The following is a 20,538-nucleotide window of genomic DNA, read 5'->3' as shown; positions in this document are numbered from 1 at the left end:
GTTAATGAACTAATCATACAAGTTGTTGCTATAACTCTTCCCAAGCATCTTGAAAGTCAAATAAATCAGGTTCTTGTCATCATCACAGACAATTAGGCCAGCAGAAGGGTGTTCCCAGGCACAAAACAACTGGTCTTGCTAGCAGCAGCTTCTGATGAATCATCGGTAAAATTTAAACAACATGTCAGGGTAAATGGCAAGCGTCAAAACAGGAGAAACCCAGAGAAGTAAGTTAGTCTTATTTTCTGCTTATCAGCAGAACAGTCTGTATTTTGAAGTAATTTGAAAGTCCAGACAAACAGAGTAAGTCCTTTAAAGGATTTGCAGGTATGGCAGCTTAGGTAGGAAGTCTGGGAAAGACAGAAGCTTAGGAATAAAGCACGTGGAGGCAAAGAAAATGCTTTTGTGAGTGAAGGAGAAAAAAATGGACTTGAACTCACAAGAACTGCGCAATGTTCTCCTTTCCTGGCGTTTGAGAAGGATCCTTGACAAGGATGTCTGCTATTAAGGCTGTCACTTAATAATGGAAAACAAAGTCTATTCCAGGGTGTGACAGCTAATGAGAAAGAGGCCTTCTCTTCACAATTCCAAAGCATGACCTCATTTTGCCCTAGGGTGGCTGAAGTGTACCCATCAAAGCTGAGAACCATCTGAACGTGGGTACACCCACTAACACTGCCGTTAATTAATTAACTCTGGACCTGTGAAAACAAAGCCACACGCTCACTCTGAATATGGAAAAGCTGAAGACACTGAACGCTTGCTTAGGTCTCTGGATTCCACCCTTGCAATAGCAAGACGTGGCACCGTTTGTAGAGCCCATCGTGTGCCAGGCATTGCTAGGCCATCATACTCACTGTGGCATAACATCTCCTCACCAATTCAGTGAGATGGATGTTATCCCCACCCATTTTTTACATGAGGAAACGGACTCTCAAAGAGCTCAAAGGACTTGCCCAAGACCACAGGGAGTAGAAAGCAGAGTAGAAGACAGCCTCGTCTGACTCAAAATCCCAGGCTCTTTGCTGCTAGGAGATGTCTGGCAAAATGGAGAGTTGTTTGCTGCTTCTCAGAGCTGCAGAAACATGTCCATAGTCCATCCCTTCCCTTCCTTACTACTGAGTAGCATTTCCTTGCTAAGTGTGTGGTGTGTGTGTGTGTGTGTGTGTGTGTGTTTACACACACATATATATATCCACACAGCAGTATACAGCAGGTCCTTGAATAATAACGGTTTTTTTCCCTTCCTTTCCTTTCTTCTTCACTTTTGTTTTGTTTTGTTTTGAGTTGGAGTCTCACTCTGTTGTCCAGGCTGGAGTGCAGTGGCAAGATCTCTGCCTCCTGGGTTCAAGCAATTCTCCTGCCTCAGCCTCTCGAGTGGCTGGGACTACAGGTGAGTGCCACCACACCCAGCTAATTTTTGTATTTTTAGTACAGATGGGGTTTCACCGTGTTGGCCAGGCTGATCTCAAACTCCTGACCTCAGGTGATCCACCACCTCGACCTGCCAAAGTGCTGGGATTACAGGTGTGAGCCACCACGCCTGGCCCTTTTCTTCTTTCTCCTCCCTTTCCTTTCCTTCCTTCCTTGGCTTCCTCTCTCCCTCCCTGTGCCTGGCCCTTTTATTCTTTCTCCTTCCTTTATTTTCCCTCCCTCCCTCCCTTCCTTCTTTTTCTTTTAACTAGGAATTAAATTATCAGTTTTATTTGTCAAGAATTCACAACATAATGACTAGTTGTAGGTTAACAAGGTTGAATTTTACCTGAGTCTGTGATCCTGGAGAGAAGGACCCCGACCTCTGTATTATGGGAGACCGCTTGCTGCAAAGGGTTGACCACTCTTAATTTATAACACCCGGAGCTACCCACTTTATTTGACTTGGTAGCACTGTTTCCTACACGTACTTCATCCTAAGTTCACCTGGTAATTGAGGTTGCATTTTGCCTTTATCCAAAGGAAAAGTTAAACTTCTTGTATCTCTAGCCTATAGAGATACAGCAGGTAGTTTCAGCTTGGAACCAAGTGCCTAGGCTGAGACAGGGAGATAGAAGTGTGCTATTGATGCAAGCAAGTGCCATCACTGGGGCTTTACTCAGGAAAAATTTAACTGGTGAGATTAAACAAGAATCTTTCATTGAGGCTGGACGCGGTGGCTCACGCCTGTAACCCCAGCACTGTGGAATTACATGAGACCAGCCTGGCCAACGTGGTGAAACCCGACCTCTACTAAAAATAAAAAAAACTTAGCCGGGTGTGGTGGCAGGTGCCTATAATCCCAGCTACTTGGGAGGCTGAGGCAGGAGAATTGCTTGAACCCAGAAGGTGGAGGTTGCGGTGAGCCAAGATGGTGCCATTGCACTCTCTAGCCTGGGCAACAAGAGGGAAACTCTGTCTCAAAAAAAAAAAAAAAATCTTTCATTGAACCAAAGCTGCTCCTTCCAGAGGAGGGCTAACTCCTAGGCAGTGTCAACCCTCCCTCCCTCCCTCCCTGCCTCCCTTCCTTCCTTCCTCCCTTTCTTCTCTCCTTCCTTCCTTTCTTCCTTCCTCCCTCCTTCCTTCCCTTCTTTCCTCACTCCCTTCTTTCCTTCCTTCCTTCCCTCTCTCTCTTCTCAGCCTCCTAAGTAGCTAGAACTACAAACACAATCTATCACACCCATCTGTTAATTTTTTTTTTTTTTTTGTGGAGACAGGGTCTTGCTATGTTACTCAGGTCGGTCTCAAACTCCTGGCCTCAAGTGATTCTCCTGCCTCAGCCTCCCAAAGTGCTGGGATTACAGGTGGGAGCCACCACACCCAGCCAATAACACCGTTTCCTTCAACGTCATTTCATTATAATGTTGACAAGAAAAAAAAAATTCCTGGCCAGGGCGCCGTCTGTGTGGAGTTCACACATTCTCCCCATATCTGCATGGGTTTCCCCCCAGTACTCTGAGTTCCTCCTGAATCCCAAAGATGCGCCCATTAGGTGAACTGGAGTATCTAAATGGTCCCAGTCCGGTGAGTGTGGGTATGCATATGAGCGTGTCCTGCGATGGAATGGACCTTGTCCAGGGCCGGTCCCTGCCTTGCCCTGAACTGCTGGGATAAACTCCTGCCACTGCAACCCTGAACTTGAATAAGCAGGCTGGAAAATGAATGAATGAGTAAATACAAGTTGTTACAAAATAAAAATCTGTAGAGTATCTGCTAATCATACAAACGCACCGCAATCAACAACGTGGGACAAAAGCACTTGGTGAGCCCTCCCTGTGTGTGACTGTTTATGAGCCCTACGGTTGCAGGAGGTGCTCCTTACAATTTTCACTTTGCAAATATTGATATCTCGATTTATTCTACAGCCACTATGATCACCATCACTCACTGATTCCCCCAAAACTGGGTAAATGATGACCTTACTTGTTTTTATTAATTTTTCATAAGTATATGAATAGCTCACATTTCTTTCACTGCTTAATATTAGAAGTGTTTATGTACGGCCGGGCGCAGTGGCTCAAGCCTGTAATCCCAGCACTTTGGGAGGCCGAGGCGGGTGGATCACGAGGTCAAGAGATCGAGACCATTCTGGTCAACATAGTGAAACCCCGTCTCTACTAAAAATACAAAAATTAGCTGGGCATGGTGGCGTGTGCCTGTAATCCCAGCTACTCAGGAGGCTGAGGCAGGAGAATTGCCTGAACCCAGGAGGCGGAGGTTGCGGTGAGCCGAGATCGCGCCATTGCACTCCAGCCTGGGTAACAAGAGCGAAACTCCGTCTCAAAAAAAAAAAAAAAAAAGAAGTGTTTATGTAGAAGTTCGCTGATGTTGGCCGGGCATGGTGTCTCACACCTGTCATCCCAGCACTTTGGGAGGCTGAGGCAGGTGGATCACCTGAGGTCACGAGTTCAAGACCAGCCTGGCCAACATGGAGAAATCCTGTTTCTACTAAAAATAAAAAAAAAAAAAAAAGCTGGGTGTTGCAGTGGTCGCCTGTAATCCCAGCTACTCAGGAGGCTGAGGCAACAGAATCGCTTAAAACCCGGGACTCAGAGGTTGCAGTGAGCCAAAACTGCACCACTGTACTCCAGCCTGGGTGACAGAGCAGGTCTCTGTCTCGAAAAAAAAAAAAAAAAAAAAAAAAGAAGTCCGCTGATGTTTTTGGGAGCCCCAAGCTGCCTTGTAAGAAGGCAGACTACCCCGCTGGAGAGACCACACCAGCACTCAGATGACAGTGTGAGCAACGCCCCAGACACATGACCCCAGACACATGACCAGAAATATGCCCTAGAAATTTAAGTCCTGCTTACATCATCTAGCCTATGGTAGAACTGGTTTTGTTATACATCGTTTCACTTAAAACCTATTGATGGCATTAAGAGAGGACTTTCCATGTGTGCGTCCATCTGTGTGTGCATACAGTATAAAGGCATGTATCCTACTGGTTCTGTTTCTCTGGAGAAGCCTGACTAGTAAGTACACTAAATGTGGTTCCCAACCCACCTCCACCAGCAGCAGTCTCCTGAAAGCTTCTTAGACATCTGGAAACTCAGGCCCCACCCCAGACCTACTGAACAGATCCGTTCTTTCAAGCTTGAGAAGCACCAATCACCTTCCTCACTGTTACATTTAATACAGACCTTTAAAAAAAGCACTAATTATCCTGCGGCAGATAGCAACTCCAAGGAACAGTTCCTGTGCCCGTCATTAAATCTTTGACTTTCAAAGGACAGTCATTTCTACACACCCCTTACCAGCCCTGAAATTCCCATCAAAAATGCAGGGGGAAGAAAAGCAGGGAAGCATTTTTCAAGGGTTTGCTGATAAGGTTTCAGCCAGCTGCCCTGACTGGCACCTGGGTAGTACAAGGTAATGCTAAATATTAACATCTAAGACGATTAGCACAGATTGCAGGAGGATTCGAATTGGGTTAAAGGCCACTTGCTTACACATCCTTTCAGTTTAAGGGAGCCTCAAACAGTGTGGGGGCAGGGGCCTCAGAGTGGACGTGGCAAGGCAGAAGGCCAGGAGGAAGGGCCCGGGCCCAGGCACAGTTCTCGTGACTTCCTGCGGGGCGTGAGCTCTGCTTCCTTCCAGCCTCAGTGGGGACGAGTTACAGGGACTCCCAGAGAAGAATGTGGATGAACACGGGAAGGGCTTCTTGAGCCTACAGATTTTGGGCTAGAACAAGAGGTTACTTGGCAGAGGAAATTATTTCATAAGAGATAAGAAGAAAAAGAGTAAACTTAAAATAGAGGCAAGAGATTACGTAAAAGAAGAACAACATCAAGATGGAGGAAAAAAAAGAAGAAAAACGCCTGCTCTCCTGCAACCATACAATATTATCTATTTTTTCCACTGGAATCATTTTTTTTGTTTGTTTGTTTTGAGATTTAAACACTGTAGCCTCCAACTTCCCATTTCTTGGAACCGTAAAGCTCAGCCCAAGGTCTTTTCGAGGTTGCCAGGAGCTTATGTTCTGACAGTCCCAATCAGGTTTACAGTCTACATGCCTTTCTAATGCTTGAGTCTTTTCTGTGAAATCTCATTCAGTGAAGGTTCCAGGCACAACGCACAATTTAACGCACACAATGATTCTGCCTGGGAGAAATGATACCCTCATTTTTTTCTTTTTTTAGCTGGAGTCTCAATCTTGTTGCCCAGGCTGGAGTGCAATGGTGCAATCTCTGCCTCCCAGGTTCAAGCAATTCTCCTGCGTCAGCCTCCCAAGTAGCTGGGATTATAGGTGCCTGCCACCACACCCGGCTAATTTTTGTATTTTTAGTAGAGAGGGGGTTTCACCATGTTGGCCAGGCTGGTCTCGAACTCCTGACCTCAAGTGATCCACCTACCTCAGCCTCCCAAAGTGCTGGGGTTACAGGTGTGAGCAACCTCGCCCTGCTGATATCCTAATTATTTTACAGATAAGGAGGAAATGGTGGCTCAGAGAAGTGAAGAAATCAAGCCAAGGTGATGAAGCCCATAAAGCGAGGGGACAGGATCTGAATTCCAGTTCATCTGATGTGTGGTGTCGGCTACATTGGTGGCCTCAGCGTCCCACGCCTTCTTGTATTTGTACCCTGTGTGCTCCCTTCCTCTGGACTCTGGGCTGAGCCTGTGACTCGCTTTAGCTAATGGAATGCCATCACAGTTCCAAGGCCTGTGGGTAGTCTGCCTTCTTACAAAGCAGCTCGAGGCTCCCAGCACTCAGATGACAGCGTGAGCAAAGCCCCGGACACATGACCCCAATTTAAAAAGTCCCATTTGTCCTTGGCCTTTCCAGTGATCCTAGCTGACACCTCAGATGTGCGGAGCAGACAGCACATGGAATAGATATGATGGAACAGTGTGCTGTTCAAATTCCTGATCCATAGAATTGTGAAAAATAATACAATGCTTGTTTTAAACCACCGCGTTTTGGGTAGTTTGTTATGTAGCCATAGCTTAAAAAGACACACACTGCTGTCTTGTGGCTGAGGAAAACAAGATAATGATGAGCTCATGCCGTCCCTGAACAAGCGGGAGAGAGCAGGGTTAAGAGTGGATGAAGCAGGATTGTGAAGGTAGACTGCAAGGGTGGAGAGAGGAAAAGAAAAAGGGTATAATTAGGCAGTCCTCTCATAGGAGAAACAAGAACTAAAGGGATGCTTTTAACCTTAGGTCAAACACCTTTGTCAGGCAGCATTTCTGGCCCGGTGCAAATCCTCATAACAGAATTAATGAGTATGACTCTTAGCACCAGAGAAAAAAAGAGAGTTAATGAATGGAAAAGGAAAAGGCAAGACACAGAACTGTCTATTTCAATTTCGACGGGAAGATAATAGACCAAACTGTTGACAGTGGCTCTCTCTGGGTGGCAGGATTACAAATGATACTTTATACCTTTTTATTCTCTTCTAGTGTTTCCACATGTTCTACAATCACCTTTTTAAAAATTTATTCTTTTTTCAAATGTTCTTATTTGTTTTTTCACAGTCACTTCTTTATTCTTGATACAAATGTACATGACACATGTCTTGACAGTCATCCACCCACAACCACACAGGTAGGGTCTGGTTCCCCTGGGAAGAGGTGAGAGGGGGAGAGGGGCCGGTGGGTACCGCCATCTGCCTCTCCAGCCTTCCCAGGCTGCAGCCAGGTTTCCAGGCCTGTGGAGGGTGGGACCACAGCAACGGCAGGCAGCACATTTTCAGTATCAAAAAAATATAAGGACATGGATTTTAAAAATTGTAATCCAGGCCAGGCACAGTGGCTCATGCCTGTAATCCCAGCACTTTGGGAGGTCAAGGCGGGTGGATCACTTTGAGTCCAGGAGTTCAAGACCAGCCTGGGCAACATGGCAAGACCCCAGCTCTACAAAAGATATAAAAAATTAGCCGCACGTGGTGGCATGGGCCACCGCTTTCTGGATTCAAGTGATTCTTCTACTTCAGCCTCCCGAGTGGCTGGGATTACAGCATGCACCACCACACCACACTAATTTTTTGTATTTTTTGAAGAGACGGGGTTTCACTGTGTTGGCCAGGCTGCTCTCTAACTCTTGGGCTCAAGTAGTCCACCCGTCTAGACTTCCCAAAGTGCTGGGATTATAGGTGTGAGCCACCACACCTGGCCATCGCTTGAATATTTTTAGCATCCAAGTCAAATTCTCTTATTTCTGTATCAGTTAGCATTACAGTATAACAAATCTCTCTTAAATTTAGTGTTTTGAAATAACGATGATGAGTCTATAGGTCAGCTAAGCAGTTCCATGGATTCGGTTGGGCTTGGCAGATCTCTGATGGACTCATTCCCATGTCTATGGTTGACTGCTGGATTCAGCTGAAAGGCTGATTAGTCTAGGATTGTCTTGGCTTAGTTTTACTCCATATATTTCCCATGTCTTTCCAGCGGGTTAACCTGTGTTTCTTCTCATGGTGGTGGCCGTGGAGCTTCAAGAGAGAAAGCAGAAATATGCAAGTACTTTGTCATGTTTCTGTCTTGCAACAAGTTTGCTATTGAACTATTGGCTTAATCAAGTCTCACGGCCAAGTCCAGAATTAACATATTGGCAGGGAGACTACTAAAGAGTGTGGACACAGAGCAGCTGTTAATTGGGCCAGTTAACGCAGTCTACACCATCAGTTCCTCAAAATCATGCCACATTCTTCTTTGCTTTATACTTCTGTTTGTTTGTTTGTTTGAGACATAGTCTCACTCCATCACCCAGTCTGGAGTGCAGTGGCTCCCTGCAACCTCTACTTCCTGGGTTCTCTTGCCTTAGCCTCCTGAGCAGCTGGGACTAAAGGTGCACGCCACCATGCCTGGCTAAGTTTTGTATTTTTGGTTGAGACGGGTTTTACCATGTTGGTCAGGCTGGTCTTGAACTCCTGACCTCAGGTGATCCACCATCTTGGTCTCTCAAAGTGCTGGGATTACAGATGTGAGCCACCACGCCCGGCCTGCTTTATACTTCTTGTACATTTATTTCCCAGTGTTTTTTGTTTTGTTTTGTTTTGTTTTTCCGCTGCTGAGAGAAGAAATGTATGCTTTCTTTCCTACATGACTAATATCATTGTGTTGTTATTTTTTTCTCTTTTTTTACAGACAAGCCTTGCTCTGTCGTACAGGCCGGAGTGCAGTGGCATAAACACTGCTCATTACAGCCTTGCCCTCCTGGGCTGAAGCGATCCTGCCACCTCAGCCTCCCTAGTAGCTGAGACTACAGGTGTACGCCACTACACAGCACTAATTTTTGTATTTTTTTTTTTTTTTTTTTTTTTGAGACGGAGTTTCGCTCTTGTTACCCAGGCTGGAGTGCAATGGCGCGATCTCGGCTCACCGCAACCTCCGCCTCCTGGGTTCAGGCAATTCTCCTGCCTCAGCCTCCTGAGTAGCTGGGATTACAGGCACGTGCCACCATGCCCAGCTAATTTTTTGTATTTTTAGTAGAGACGGGGTTTCACCATGTTGACCAGGATGGTCTCGATCTCTCGACCTCGTGATCCACCCGCCTCGGCCTCCCAAAGTGCTGGGATTACAGGGTTGAGCCACCGCGCCAGGCCAATTTTTGTATTTTTTGTAGAGACGGGGTTTTGCCACGTTGCCCAGGCTGGTCTTGAACTCCTAGGCTCAAGCAATCCTCCCACCTTGGCCTCGCAAAGTGTATTATTTTTTATTTCTCGAAATTTATTCCATGCTTCTTGAAAGCATTCTTGTGGTGCTCACTGAGGTTTTTATCTAACCTGAACTGGATGTGTTGAGTCTGCTTAACTAACTGATATCTTAGAGTCATGTTTCACAGCTCTCCTTGGGAAGTTCCACTGTTTCTGATATACTGCATCTTTCTTCTGCAGAAGGAGGAGACAAAATTTCTAAGACTCCTCACAAATGATGATAAATGTGATGCTAGTATAAATCTTGTTCCTTTATTGATGATCTTTTCTGTTCCTTTATTGTTTCTTACCCTCCCCTTCAGCTTTGCACTCTCAACCTCCAAATTTCTTTTACGTAAGAGAGGAATAAAGTCTCTTGTTTAAGCTATTGCTAATTTTTCTCCCTGTTTTATGTACCTGACCCTAATTGTAACGATTGTAACTGGGCTTCTGCCTGTCAGCCTGGGATCCTTCTCCACTGCAGCCATCAGCTGCATTTTTCCTGAGTTGCTCCCTTTTCTCTGTTTCATCTGGAGAAATTCCACTGGGCTTTTAAAATATCTTCCATGTCTCTTCTTCATATGGTCAATCTTCCCTCTAGTTTTTCAAACACATGGAAAACAGAGTAGCGGTTTTAATGTGCTTGTCTCCTGATTCTAACATCTGTATCAATTGATGTTTGCTACACTAGCTGGTTTTTCATACCAGGGTTTCTTGCAATTACTCTCAAAGGGCTATATTGTCTTTGGTTGGGTTTCCCAAGAAGCAGACCTTGACACAAGGATTTGAGTTGGGGCCGATGCCAGAAAGAATTGGTAGAGGAGAGCCTGATGGGCAAGACTCCTAAAGCCAGAGAAAGCTCTTAGATAAAACTTCTCAGGTGCTTGCAGTAGGAAGTGGTCAGTGCTTTTGGAAACATGAGCATGGCTGTGATAACATCTGCGAAATACATCCCATATCTGAGAGTCCTAGTCTCCATTTAACAAATAAGGAAATAACTAGTCAATCTCACGAAAAGTGCTTTGCTGTTCCCAGTGTGGGTTTTATTGACTCAGTATGACCCAGTGGACTGTTTCTCCTGAAGGTTTATTTTTGCTCCTAGGCAGTCCACCAAACCTCGTGGTTCTTCCATACGTAGGAAGAGATAGTTTATCTTACTATGTGTTGTCAGCTGATGAAGGAGGTACCCTTTCAGGCTCCTGAGAACCAGAAGAGCATTTTCTACCTTCTGGCTGGGAAGCCAGCTGTCTGGCCATTCTATCTTCTGTGTCATGATATAATTTAATTTCTAAAAACAACCGAAGTCCAGAGTCTGATGGTCTAGCCAAGTCTGGTCCATTTGTGCTTTCTCAGAGAGACTTGTCAAGGGCTTACATGTGTGCCCAAAAGAAATGGTAGATAATAGCCAAAAATTGCAAATAACTTAACCTCTTTGAAATTCAGTTCCTTTATCAGAAAAACAAAGAGGGTGTGAAACTCTCCAGGGTTTCTACAAGCTTGACGACTCTGATTCCGAATGGTGGTACATCTGGTCTGCGACTCCACAGCCAAGGGGAGTCATCTTTCTATGTCACAGATTTCCACCGAATACCACTGGTAGGAAGGAGATGGTCCCTTACAACTCAGTTCCAGACTTTTGGAACTGAGTTCTTACCTTTCGACTCCGTAATCTCACGTCTAAGAGTACATCCCAATGAAATATTCAGATGTCAAGTATTCAGCATGAAAGTGTTCACCACAGTTACTGTAAATGGAAATTCACAGAAGATTCACCAAACAGTTTATGGAATATCCAACTGATGAAATATATTTTAGACAACAGAAGTATTTCAAAGAATGTTCAATGGCATATAGACTCACACAGCCTATTATACACCATATGAAAAACAGAATATAAGGCCAGGCATGGTGGCTCATGCCTGTAATCCCAGCACTTTGGGAGGCTGAGGTGGGTGGATCACCTGAGGTCAGGAGTTCAAGACCAACCTGGCTAACATGAATACAAAAATATAAAAATTAGCCAGGTGCAGTGGTGTGTGCCTATAATCCCAGTTACTTGGGGGGCTGAGAAAGAATTCCTTGAACTTGGGAGGCAGAGATTGCAGTGAGCCAGGATCATGTCACTGCATTCCAGCCTGGGTGACAAAAGCAAAACTCCATCCCCCTCAAAAGAGCAGGATATAAAACCGTATGCTGTATATAAAAAGATCCACTGGTTCCAATATAAAACTATATTATAAAAGATCTAAAATTTGTATATTTAAAATTTTATATATTTTGTTTATCAAAGATCATAAAATGGATTTCTAGTTTACCCCTTTATCTTTTTCTGTATTTTCTACAAATACCAGAAATATGCATTATTTTTATAAACAAGAAGAAAACAAAAGTGTTTTTTCTTTCCAGAAGAATTAAAACAGTACATATTTAGGCCTTCTTATTTGTCAGCAAGAGTTCTAATGTGGGCACCAGGCACTATTCTGGACATCTTTTACTCATTGGATGTAATTGTCATGGCCGTTGTAGGTAATTAGCATTGCTACTTGTGTTGTCTAGATATAATGATGGAGTCTGAGCCCCTGTTCTTTCCTGCACCTTGCAAATGCTGCTGTCTCAGTTTTCGAATGGCAATGGTGTCATCTTCTGCCCAGACCTGCGCTGACACTACAGAGAGAGGGTGACCTCATTTACTCTAAGCCATGGAAGTTGGGGGATGGGAACTGCAAATGGTGAGGCCTTCAATTCCACATCGTGCTTGCTCCACAGCTAGTAGATACTGCTGGATTTTCTGCTACTTTATTAAAGGCAAACAGAACTTGCAAGGCAAACATGGTTTTACAAATAACCATACTGTGTATCTTTTTTTTTTTTTTTTTTTTTTTTTGAGACGGAGTTTCACTCTTGTTACCCAGGCTGGAGTGCAACGGCGTGATCTCGGCTCACCGCAACCTCCGCCTCCTGGGTTCAGGCAATACTCCTGCCTCAGCCTCCTGAGTAGCTGGGATTACAGGCACGTGCCAGCAAGCCCAGCTAATTTTTTGTATTTTAGTAGAGACGGGGTTTCACCATGTTGACCAGGATGGTCTCGATCTCTTGACCTCGTGATCCACCCGCCTCGGCCTCCCAAAGTGCTGGGATTACAGGCTTGAGCCACCGCGCCCAGCCTCATACTGTGTATCTTAAGTGAGGAATACACGGTTCATTTATGAACCCAACTTTGACCCTTGTAGAAGATACTGTCAGTGCCCCACCCATATGTCCTTTGCCTACTTGGAGGACTTCCTATGTCTCTTGGCACATTCTCTGTCCTTGGAGTAGGAGTTGTTGAGTCCCCTTCAGAGTGGTTCAGAAGTGTCAGGTAGTTAATGGCCCAGGAACAGCCCTCAATCACTGAGGGATGGGCATTGGAGTATAAATACCTCAACTCTCTCACCTCACAGTGGGAGAGTTTTGAGGCATGTTCCAACAGACTCTCAGCAGGGTTAAAACCCATATGCCAGCTGGGCAAGGTGGCTCATGCCTGTAATCCCAGCACTTTGGAAAGCCTAGGCGGGCGGATCACTTGAGGTCAGGAGTTCAAGACCAGCCTGGCCAACATGGCGAAACACCACCTCTACTAAAAATTCAAATATTAGCTGGGCGTGGTGGCACGCACCTGTAATCTTAGGGACTCAGGAGGCTGAGGTGAAAGAATTGCTTGAACTCAGGAGGCGGAGGTTGCAGTGAGCCGAGATTGTGCCACTGCACTCCAGCCTGGGTGACAGAGCAAGACTCCATCTCAAAAAAACAAAAAGCAAAAACAAAAAAACCCACAACCATTTGCCTACAACAGAAGTATCCTTATTAACATGTTTTATTAGCTTTTCTCCCTTTCTTGCCTCCCTTACCCACTCTCTCACTTTGGTCCTGAATAAACGATTTGCCCCAAAATTCTTGCTTTAAGGTCTGCTTTGGGGAAATACAAACTAAGATAAGTACTCAAAGGGTATCACTTTTGTCTCCAAAAAATCAACGTGTAATTAGGGGACATTAAGTTCCTTTCGATAAACAAAGACCATGAAGCTGGAAGGTGTCCTAAATTCCAATGATCTGAAACTTTCTAAGTTGGGTATTTTTAGCACCAGTTTTTTTAAACCCTCAGTCAAAGTAAGCAACAAATCATTTCATGTTACTACAAAGACAAAACTCCTTCTGGACGCTGGCCGGAAAAGACAAGACAAGAACCCACTTCATTTCTCTAAAGGGTTGAAGGTATTTCCCCCCAGGCTGGCAAGAGCTTTTAAATTATTGTGTCCTAAAAATAGCATTGTCACACCTGAATGGGTTATAAAAACTGAAATGGTGGGTTATTTTCATCCACCTCCAGAGCAGCTGCTCAGGAACTCTGAATGTGAGAGGAGATTATGCAAGACTTGGTACAGTCTTCCCCTTGCCAAAGCAAATCATTGTTCTCCTGTGACTAGCTTTTGAGGTAATGCCATAGGACATTTTAAGACCTATGTCAGGAGAGAATAAAACAGGTGAAGAGTGGGAAAGACAAAGAGAGGATTAGAAGGTCTGAAAGGATGTAAGATGAACAAGTCTAGAGGTCTAATTTATAATGTGAGGGTATAGTTAATAAGATTGTGTTGTATTAGGGATTTTTGTTAAATAAATAGGTTTTGGCAGCTTTTGCTACAAAACAGAAGTATCTGAGATAATAGATACGTTAATCTGTTTCACTGAAGTAACCATTTTACTATCTCTTATTATACATTATACATTATTATATATAATACATATCAGTATGTATCGCATAACATCATGCTGTAAACTTCGAATATACACAGTAAAATTAATTCAGGCTGGGTGCGGTGGGATTAAGTCTGTAATCCCAGCACTTTGAGAGGCTGAGGCAGGCGGATCGCTTGAAGCCAGAAGTTCAAGACCAGCCTGGGCAACACAGAGAGATCCCCGTCTCTATAAAAAGAAAAAAAAAATCAGCTGGCAGTGGTGGCGAACACTTGTGACCCCAGCTATTCAAGGAGGTGGGAGAATCGCTTCAATCCGGGAGGCAGAGGTTACCCTGACTCGAGGTTGTGTCACTACACTCCAGCCTAGGCCACAGAGAGAGACTCTGTCTATAAAACAAAACGAAAACAAACACACACACAAACGGATAAACTGGTAACATGGTAACTTTTTTCCCCTAAACACAATAGGCGGCTGGGCATCTGTGCTCAGGGCCTGGAGGGCGGGGGCGCCTGGAAGCAATGGAGGTGAAGGCCTCTGTTAACTCTTCCCGGGTCCACAAGGGCTGTGGTTTCAAAGGCAAAAGCTTCCCAGCGCCATTCCTCCATCCACCCTGCATCCGGGAGCCTTGAGTTCTGTATCTAACTTTCCCGCGCGGAAAGGTCGACAGGTGAGCTTCCTTTGTTTGGTTGGTTTTTAAAAGGCCCATAGCTCTTTCTCTCTGCCTAATAAATTACTTTTCTGCTAAGCCCTTTGGGTCCGATATTTACCTGCACTATATCACCTCGCTGCCAGGGTCCTCCTCCCCATTCATGGGTGAGTGAGGCCCAAGGGCCTGGGAAAACACACCCGATCAGGGAACAGTGAGTGTCGTTGGGACACCCCCGCAGCCCCGCTCCTGTCACCTGGTTACAGAGGGACGACCGGTGGGGAGGCAGCACCCCGCAGCCCCAAGCCCCGACGAGAGTGCCCCGGGCTCGTCCCTGGAGGCTGCCTCAGGCGTGGGTGCAAGCAAAGGCCTTGGTGAAGGCAGACCCCAAGGTGATGCCGTCATTCTGGCCTGAGCCGGGAAACTGCGTGTGGAGATCATTGCAACAGATGCCTACGCTGCACTCAACAGGGAAAGAGGAAAACCCTCCAGAGGAGAGATGTGGATAATGCAAGAGAAACTGTGCCTGCACCTGCCTTTCTGGAAGGTACTTGGGGCCGATTGCTCAGCGGTGCAGGTTCTGAGCCTTCATCTCCATCCTTCAGCCCGCCCCTCTCCGCCGGCCTCAGCATCACAACAGCGGCTTGGCACTGGCATACATACTCTTCCTGTTCTTCCCTCACCTACGCCGGGATAAGAAACCTTTGGCTTTTCCTTATAAGACCTTCCACAATGGGTGTCCGTCTTCCAGTTGAGCCTGGATGCAGCCGCTGCTGCTTGGAGCAGAGGTGAAGAGTGTTCTGTTTAAGTGGCTTACTGAATGATGGGGACCAGAATAAAGGTCTTTGGTCAAAAAATAAAAGAGGGCCAGGCGCGGGGCTCACGCCTGTAATCCCAGCACTTTGGGAGGTCGAGGCGGATGGATGACGAGGTCAAGAGATGGAGACCATCCTGGCCAACATGAAACCCCGCCTCTACTAAAAATACAAAAATTAGCCAGACGTGGTGGCGTGTAGTCCCAGCTACTTGCGAGGCTGAGGCTGGAGAATCGGTTGAACCCCCCGGGAGGTGGAGGTTGCAGTGAGTCAAGATTGCGCTACTGCACTCCAGCCTGGGCAACAAAAGCAAAACTCCTACTCAAAATAAAATAAAATGAAAAAGGAAAGAAAAGAGAGAATGGGAGTTAAATGGTAATGTATGAACACAACAAAGGAAACAAGAGACGCTGGGGGGAAGGTGGGTGGAGGGAGAGGAGCAGAAAAGATAATTATTGGGTACTGGGCTTAATGCCTGAATGACAAAATGATGTGCACAGCAACCCCCCATGACACATGTTTACCTGTGTAACAAACCTTCACATGTACCCTCAAATTGAAAATAAAAATTAAAAAAAAAAAGAAAAAAGAAAATCTAGGAGGAACTAGGGTTTTGTGGGGCCCTAAGAATAGGGCCTCCAGGATTGTCCTAGTTTATCCCTGTCATCCTGGTGTAGCTATTAATAACCTCCTCTTTCACTGGCAAAAGTGCCTTGGTTTGGAATAAAGAATATTTCTTTTTTTTTCTTCTTGGAAAAGAATATTTCTGAATGTTTAAGTAGCAAAATAAGTCTGTATCAAAGACAATGTAACATGCTATTCTGAAGTGGTCCATACAAAGAGCTGTGATAGAGAAAGATGCCTGCTGAAAAAATTATTAACTGAAAAATGGGGCTTACATTTCAATGAGGGTTCCTTTCGATTGGGAATAAGTGGTACTGCGGTGAAATGCAGTGATGTATGAAGTGAGAAAATCATATCCCATTCACTCACTCATTTGCCTACCTAGTTCCTAGAGGCATTTCAGTTTATCAGGATGGAAAGAGACTGTGCATGAAGAATGCCTAACATGGCATAAAGAATACCTGGCGGCCGGGCGCGGTGGCTCAAGCCTGTAATCCCAGCACTTTGGGAGGCCGAGGCGGGTGGATCACAAGGTCAAGAGATCGAGACCATCTTGGTCAACATGGTGAAACCCCGTCTCTACTAAAAATCCAAAAAAATTAGCTGGGCATGGTGGTGCGTGCCTGTAATCCCAGCTACTCAGGAGGCTGAGGCAGGAGAATTGCCTGAACCCAGGAGGCGGAGGTTGCGGTGAGCCGAGATCGCGCCATTGCACTCCAGCCTGGGTAACAAGAGCGAAACTCCGTCTCAAAAAAAAAAAAAAAAAAAAAAAAAAACCTGGCATGATGCTTGGCATGTAACTAACTCCAAAAATGTTGGTTTCCTTTCACTTCATTTATTCATCTTGGTCCCAGAAAAGGATACTGGAATCTATTTCCAACTTTTCCCTGAAGCGGAGCAGTCTAATACGGACATATAAGAAAGAAGGCCAACGAAAGGGGTCAGAGACAAAAGCCAAGCAGAAATAGGGAGAAGAAAGGGATTAGAATTTTTCCTTCTAAAAGAGTAAAGGGCCAGGCGCTGTGGCTCACACCTGTAATCCCAGCTCTCAGGGAGGCAGAGGTGGGAGGATAGCTTGAGCCCAGGAGTTCAAGACCTGCCCGGGCAAAATAGCAAGACCCCGTTCTCCACAAAAAGGAAAAAAACAAAAAGACAAAAATAAATAAATAAAGAAAAGGAAACATGATCAAAATTATAAACTCATAGACAGAAAGCATAGAAAGTGAGCTTTTTGTTTAGTATATATCCTCTCTTTCCTACTTGACTTCCATGGGAAAATAGTACTTCCTTCTCCCATGGATGTTGGGCTTGGCCACGTGGCCTACTGTGGCCAATGGTAGGTGGATGGAGTTGACATTGTGTCAGTTCTGCACCCAGGCCTCTGGGAGCTTCTGACCTCCACTAGGAGAAAAACATGTCCCAGGCAGTCACTGGCCCTCAGCTTGGACCACAGAACAAATCTTTTTTTTTTTTTTTTTTTTGAGACGGAGTTTCGCTCTTGTTACCCAGGCTGGAGTGCAATGGCGCGATCTCGGCTCACCGCAACCTCCGCCTCCTGGGTTCAGGCAATTCTCCTGCCTCAGCCTCCTGAGTAGCTGGGATTACAGGCACGCACCACCATGCCCAGCTATTTTTTTTGTATTTTTAGTAGAGACGGGGTTTCACCATGTTGACCAGGATGGTCTCGATCTCTTGACCTTGTGATCCACCCGCCTCGGCCTCCCAAAGTGCTGGGATTACAGGCTTGAGCCACCGCGCCCGGCCCACAGAACAAATCTTATGGCACAGATCCATAGTCTGGAGTCCATTCCAGCTGACCTACAGATGCACAGCAATAAAGATATGCTTAGTGTTATATGCCACCAAGTTCTGGGATGCCTTGTTATCCAGCACAATTGCAGCAAGTGCTATGGAAGCTGCATGAAGAGCTTCTCTTAACATGATAACATGATAAATTAGAACTTCTCTAATTTCCCAAATGCCAGGACTAGGCATGTAGACATTGTTCTATGCAAAACTTCAAAGGAGAAAACATTTGTATCTGCCACCTCTTTTTATTTATTTATTTATTTTAGACAGAGTCTCACTCCATCACCCAGTCTGGAGTGTAGTGGCGCAATCTTGGCTCACCGCAACCTCTGCCTCCCAGGTTCAAGCGATTCTCGTGCCTCAGCCTCCTGAGTAGTTGGAATTATGAGTGTGCACCACCATGCCGGGCTAATTTTTGTATTTTTAGTAGAGACAGGGTTTCACCATGTTGCCCAGGCTGGTCTTGAACTCCTGACCTCAAGTGATCTACCTGCCTAGGCCTCCCAAAGTGCTAGAATTACAGATATGAGCCACCATGCTCGGCCTTCCTCTTTTAAGCCCCGTTCTTAATCTGGATGTGCCTTCCCTCCACTGTCTCCACGGTTTGGTTTCAGCCATACACTGTGTGAAGCTTTTCCCTATCTCATTATTCGCTCAAAATGAGCTGTCCTTTGGGCCATTCCTTTAGGATTTTGCTTTCTCTTTAATGTTATTAATAATTAAGTTTAATGGTAAATAACAATTTCTCTAGACACAGTGGCTCATGCCTGCAATCCCAGCTACGTAGGAGGCTGAAGTGGGAAGATCACTTGAGCCCAAGAGTTCCAGGCTGCAGTGAGCTATGATCGCGCCACTGCATTCCAGCCTGGGTGACGGAGTGAGACCTCATCTCTAAATAAATAAATAAATTAACAATTTTTACATGGCAGGCACTGTTCTAAGGACTTGACAAAGTTTTACTCATTTATCTTCATAGCTTCCCCATGTGGTAAATACCTTACCATTAGTGTCTCCATTTTATAGATAAGAAATTGAGGCATGCCATGGCCTCAAAGCACATAGAATTAGAAAGTAGTGGAGTGTGGATTTAACTCAGGTAGGTGGCCCCTGGACTCCAGGCTGTTGCCCTGCTTTCCTCTCCTTCATAGCAGTGGGTTAAATGGACAAATGCATCTATACTGTCAATAATTTATTAGCCGGTACTTGTATTAGTTTATTATTCATTTAGATCACACATGGCTATAATTCATTAAATGTGTAGCAGGCCTACAGGGTATGAATCTAGTCATAACATTTTGCCTTATGACAAACCACAGGGGGGCAATTTGAAGATGATATTTCTTTTCATGCCTCTTTGTTTACAAACACTATAATTTCATGGAACACCAAAGAATTAGCAAAGTCAAAATTTGAAACAACATATTTTTAAAAAATAGCGAAGGGTAGGTGCAATGGCTCATACCTGTAATCCCAACACTTCGGGAGGCTGAGGCACAAGAAGCACTTGAAGCCAGGAGTTCAAGACCAGCTGGGCAACAAAACGTGATCCTGTCTCTACAAAAAAAAAAAAAAAAAAAAAGCCAGATGTGGTGGTGTGGCCTGTAATACTGGCTACTTGGAAAGTTGAGGTGGGAGAATTGCTTGGGTCCAGGATTTGGAGCCTACAGGAAGCTGTGATTGTGACGCTGCACTCCAGCAGAGTCTCCAGCGAGACTCTGTCTCCAAAAACAAAACAAAACAGAACCTTGTCCTTTTACATTGTATACTCCACATAGGAAGTATATAAATCAGGCCAGGCGTGGTGGCTCACGCCTGTAATCCAGAGGATTGGATTGCAGGGTGGATCATGAGGTCAGGAGTTCAAGACCAGCCTGGTCAATACGATAAAACCCCATCTCTACTAATAATACAAAAATTAGCAGGGCATGGTGGCATATGCCTGTAGTCCCAGCTATTCAGGGGGCTAAGGCAGGAGAACAGAGGCGGAGTTTGCAGTGAGCTGAGATCATGCCACTGCACTCCAGCCTGGGCGAAAGAGCAAGACTCTGAAAAAAAAAAAAGGAAGCATACAAATCAGATGGCTGTTGATGGAAATCCAAATATCATTTGGGAGATTTCCTGCCCTTAAAGCTTAGAAAACTTGGTTTGAATCCCACTTCCCAAGCCTGAGCAGTTCCAGTTCCTATTCAGGATCTTGGAATCCACTTTCTTAGGCTTGTTGGATCCTGGCCCTGGTGGTCACAAGGCGACTGCAGTTCTATGATCCTTACATCATGTATGTTATATACAGAGCTACATCTCCTTAAAGTTCCTGAAAAAAGCTCATTGAGACCAAGCATGTGACTATTTTCCATTTTTACTAAAACCATTAAGACATAGAGGAGGGGGTCACATTACAGAATATGCTGCCATCTGCCATCTCAGGGGGCCCCCAGCTAGTTCTTCATGTTACTCCATTTCAAAAGTCCTTATGTTCTCTGTACATAAAGCTTTCAGTGAGCGGTCCCCCAGCTCTGGCTGCTTCTTTCAAAAGGAATAGTCCCACCAGCCTCTCTGTTACTCTAGCTTTCAAGTCATCCCTTCTCCTAGAATTCTAGAATAAATCCGAATTTCTCTATCCTGTTTTAGTAAAAAATATTAAGAAAATGGTGAGCTCAGTAAGTTGATCACCATTCCCCTATAAGAAAATCTACTTATAAGCTTTTGGAATTAATAAAATAGTTAAGCAAAATCAACAGATGTAAGATCAATATACAAACATCAATAGCATGTTGGTTGCACCAGCAATCAGTAAGTATGTGAT

At 45.1% G+C, this 20,538-nt stretch overlaps 1 long non-coding RNA gene across 2 annotated transcripts in view; it reads right to left on the bottom strand.

Moving 5' to 3' along the window:
* Window positions 1-6,927: 6,927 nt before the first annotated feature.
* Window positions 6,928-20,538, bottom strand: part of LOC141585652 (uncharacterized) — a 28,880-nt gene continuing 15,269 nt past the window's right edge. The window contains exons 2-4 of one of the 2 annotated variants that reach the window (XR_012519255.1): window positions 19,198-19,289; window positions 10,762-10,851; window positions 6,928-9,704 (exon numbers count right to left, since the gene is read on the bottom strand). This is a non-coding gene — a long non-coding RNA (uncharacterized LOC141585652). Of the gene's footprint in view, window positions 10,852-19,197; window positions 19,290-20,538 lie in introns of both variants that reach the window. The other variant, XR_012519254.1, reaches the window with a different exon arrangement.

This window comes from Saimiri boliviensis, chromosome 9 (genome assembly GCF_048565385.1).
Source record: "Saimiri boliviensis isolate mSaiBol1 chromosome 9, mSaiBol1.pri, whole genome shotgun sequence".
Classification (NCBI taxonomy): Eukaryota; Metazoa; Chordata; class Mammalia; order Primates; family Cebidae; genus Saimiri; species Saimiri boliviensis.
The sequence above is the reverse complement of the archived record's forward strand: the minus strand, read 5'-3'. Positions and strand labels throughout refer to the sequence as shown.